A 4,527-nucleotide genomic window follows, 5' to 3' on the forward strand; every position below is an offset into this window, starting at 1 on the left:
ACTTTGGTATGTATGCCCTGGCTTTTTAGGTAATGACAAAATATACTTCATAGATGGAGTTGTTTTTAATTTATTTAAAAAGAAAACAAAACAATCAAAACAAAAACCTACTTCACTTTATAAATTCCATCCTTCTTTCCTAAGAGCTAACCACCTGGTGAAACACTATCATTATAACTTGGCAAGTGGGTTTGCTCTTAAAATTAGACATCTGTGATTATATAGTTAAATCATTCCCTTGAAACTGACATATTTAGAGCTCTCAGAAAACCAGTCATCTTATACCTAACACATTTTTTATTTTTATTTTGTATTGGAGTGGAGTTGATTTACAATGTTGCCTAACATATTTTTAAAGCTACCTTTTTTAGGCAATAAATATTTGCATCCAGCTGCATGTCCACTCAAATTGTACTAATGTAAAGTTCTAAGTATAGCCTTTCTTCCAGTTGATAACTTTCCTAAATCTTTTCCAAGTGATAGCCAAAGCATTTTAAATTCATGAGAAGGTCAGATTCTAAAACGTGTACTTGGACCAAAGCTGCATAGTTGTTTACTTTCTACAAAAATCCAAAAGTCAGAAACAATAATTGACTACAGTGGTCCTATGCTGATACAAGAACACCTTCTCCAAGACACCAGGCTTCTTCCCACTTTAGGGCCCTTGTTGTGAATCTTGCCTCTCTCTGTGATGTTATCTCACCGCAGGTGTGTACAGTTTTCTTTCAAGAATGTGCTCAAATGTCATACCTGCAGTGAGGTTTTCTGTGACTACCTTCTAAACACTCCTCTTTGCTCTGTTGCTTTACTTTATGGAAGTGATCATCCATACCTGTTGAGTTTCTTTTTTGTCTTTCCCAACCCTAAATATTCATCTCTCAGTTCCACGAATGCAGGGTCTTGGTTCAGTGTCACATCCTCGGTGCCTGGAAGGAATTAACGAGTAGGCATTTCTGGGGTGAATGAATGAATGAATCAATCAATCAATGAGGAGGACACCTATCCTCTAACTGTTTAAAGCTACATAGTATTATTGGAGGAGGGGCTTCTCTGGTGGCTCAAATGGTTAAGAATCTGCCTGCAGTGCAGAAGACCTGGGTTCAATCCCTGGGTCAGGAAGATCCCCTGGAGAAGGGGATGGCTACCCACTCCAGTATTCTTACCTGGGAAATCCTATGGACAGAGGAGCCTGGCTACAGTCCATGGGGTCTCAAAGAATTGGACACAACTGAGTAACTCTTTCATTATGGGAAGAAAGCTGGGAACTGACATACTAGTGAGCTGCTCCTTTGAATACTTTGTAACGTATCTTCTTTGCAGTTTTCATTGGTGTTTTAGGTGTTTGGTGGAAATAACTATCATGCTATATAGAGGAAATGATATGATTTTTCCTGCAATTTATTGTATGTATGTGCATCATTGCTATATTAAAGTGGTCTAAGGCAAATGAAAATTCTCCAAGGCCACAATGAAATGGATTGAGTTTTTGTTTATTAATTCATTTGTTTTTCATATATGCATATATATTTTTTCCATTTTATATATGTAAATATTTTGCATTTATACACACACACGTATACATTTTACTGCAAAAACGTGCCACATAATCAAGTGTAGATTTTTCTCACAAGCAATCATGGCTGCTCTAAAAGGGCAGGGAGTTTCATCTTGTATTTTGTTTGTTGCTGACTCTCTAACACCTAAGAGACTATACTAGTCTGGCACTATGCTGACTATGTCTGGCACTTTCCTCAATATCACTCAATATATGTTGAGTAAGTAAATAAACCTAGAGACTGTTAAATTGCATGTGTGGAATTAGTGTCGGTCAGACTGCCAATAAAGAAAATATGCAATTGAAACCTCCTGATACCATTTCCACATAATTTTCCAGGACTGATGTCTTCTCTTTCCTTCCACAGAGCCCCACCCTGAAGGCTGCATATCATCCAGCTGCTGGAATGTGTAGGTACCCTCAATGGCTCAGTAGCCAGTGTAGATCCTGTCTTTTGTAATCAGTAGCTACATCTGGCTACTGGGTCTCTGATGGCATCTTCTACCTTCAGTTACTGTGTCCTGAGTGAGATTATTGAGAAGTCCTCAATAATAAAGATTTACCTTGATTTATGCATATGTATACACACAGAGTTAAGTTCTGGGGTGACTGGTAAGTCTTCCCTTATTAGCTGGAGTGTGGGAACCATCAAGCTTTCATGAATGATAAGGTCTATTGAAATTCAACACCACAAAGGGGAGGAGTCTGGATAGTTTATCCATAGATTGTTTATATATCTTTTTTTCTCTCTCTCTCCCATGTGCTTCCATCATTCGGTCACAAGACTATCTGTCAAGCATTTAGTTATAAATCAATCTATCTATCTATCATCCATCTACCTACTACCTATCTTACCTATCCATCTAGCTTATCCATCCATCCATCCATTTCCTCTCTTGACTTGTAAATGACATTCTCAAAATAACATGGTAATTTTAAGAAAGTTTCACCTGTAGTAGATACATCCCAGCAGTGCATTTGTGACTTGTGGTTGTCTTTTCCCTTTGTTAGAGAAGATAAATGCCAGAAATCTTGAATGCAGCAGGCAATTCTATTGAAATCATATGTGGGAAGTCTTACAGGCCCAACATCCAGGTCTAGGGCATGAACCTGGCATACAATGTAGATTTCTGTGTTTGTTGAGCAACAGCTACATTGTCTGCTGGGTTTCAGGCTACCTGGAAACACGTTCTTCGTGGCTGTTTTCATCAAAGCTTCACCTATACTGTTTTGGAATAACTTTTGCAGGCAACATAAACCACTGGGCTTAATCATTGGACAGAGTGCAGTGAAACGACCCCATGAAAGCTGATCATTTTAGCAAAACATGATTTTGTTATGATTTCACCAAGATGGTCACACATCAGCCTGGGAAGGTCAGTGAACCAGAGACCAGGTGAAATGCTACCCTTCTCTCTGCCTCAGCTCTCAAGGATTGGTCACCTACATGTTATAGTATTATTATTATTTGATTTATATTCCTATTTACTATCAGAAGGCATAGCCTTTATGGGTTTCATCACTCTGCTCTGCTACCTCACCATTCCTCCTCATTTTGGCTTCTTAACCACCTGCAGGAGCCCAGTTTCTTTCTGTTCTTTTTCCACAGCCCCACAATTTTTTTTGAATGACTTTCAGTCTCACCAGAATCTGTATGTCTCTGCCCCAACATCCCACCCCATCATTTGCTCCCTGACGTGAACTCTAAAGTGGGTTTTTTGTTTTTGTTTTTTTGCCGTTATTCACCATCTCTTATGAAACCGTAAGAAGAACAGCTTTCTTATGGAATGAAAAAGAACTTGTAAAGATAAACCACCAGTTTTCAGAAGAAAAAGAAGAAGAGAATGTTGGAAATAGCTTCTGGAAAACTTTTTTCCATTATGTTTTGTTTGTCTGTTCCTGGTAAATAAATTTAAATCTCTCAGTGTTAAAAATTAGATCAATCTAAACCATTAAATTCTCAGTAATAAAGGAATATAAATTTTAAAGGAGATATTATAAACCCTTGGTTAGATGAACTGGAGACTTTTAGTAAGAAAATATGAATTTTAAATGAATACAAGTTAACAGATTTAAAGCAGAAAATGAATATTAGGAACATGAAGATAAATATCTGTATGTAATAGTCGATTGTAATGATATAATGTATTTTTTTCACCCTGTGCTGAATCAGTAAAAATAAAGTCGATGACTTGGAGCTTTTAAAATATAGTGTATGTTTGTGTATCTTTTGACTTCCAATCCATTGTCTATTTTGTACCTAAGTCACTGGCCTTTGTGCCCTGCTAAAAGAAAATCATTCTATTTGAGCTACTTGACAGCCTTTGAAGAGTGAAAAAAGTCTCTGGGACACATGATTATGTTTATTAAATTGTCAAGGAGACAGTTTTCTTTCTCCTCTCTTCACTCTATACTTGTGGTGTTCTGAGTCCTTTTGACTATCCTTAAACAATACAATGTTGACTGTGGAGCCTATTGTGAAGAACTCCTTAGTTACACGGTTAAGTTTTCATTTCCCTCTCAAGTTTGATGGACCAGTATCAAATTGATCCCCAAAGCAGGAATAAAAGTGTAAATAACCAAGAACTTGTTTTCTCATTTTTTTCTCAGCTTTTACTCTGGGACCCAAGAAAGGATGGATATTTGTATGTTGGCTATTCCTAGAGAAGGCATAGCAACCACTATATGATTATTTTTTTAACTTTCCATTTTGAAATAATTTCACACTTTAAGAATGCCTAAAAAATGTAAAGACAGTACTGGTGGGAGTTTAAAATGGTGCAACTGTTTTGGAAAAGTTTCACAGTTCCTCAAAAAAGTTAAAACAGTCACCATACATATGACCAAGCATGTCCACTCCTAGGTACATATGCAGAATTGAAGACAGATATTTACATAAATACCCGTTGACGGCAGCACTATTCCTATTTATAATAGCCAAAAGATGGGAACAACCCAAATGCCCATCAACT

The 4,527-nt window shown here is 37.1% G+C and overlaps 2 non-coding genes across 2 annotated transcripts; both read left to right on the forward strand.

Moving 5' to 3' along the window:
• Positions 1–1,950: 1,950 nt before the first annotated feature.
• Positions 1,951–2,062, forward strand: MIR222 (microRNA 222). Its single transcript, NR_129657.1, has one exon. It is a non-coding gene; the product is annotated as a microRNA 222 (primary transcript).
• Positions 2,063–2,639: 577 nt separating this feature from the next.
• Positions 2,640–2,749, forward strand: MIR221 (microRNA 221). Its single transcript, NR_129656.1, has one exon. It is a non-coding gene; the product is annotated as a microRNA 221 (primary transcript).
• The last annotated feature ends 1,778 nt before the right edge of the window (positions 2,750–4,527 follow it).

Source organism: Capra hircus (genome assembly GCF_001704415.2).
Source record: "Capra hircus breed San Clemente chromosome X unlocalized genomic scaffold, ASM170441v1, whole genome shotgun sequence".
Classification (NCBI taxonomy): domain Eukaryota; kingdom Metazoa; phylum Chordata; class Mammalia; order Artiodactyla; family Bovidae; genus Capra; species Capra hircus.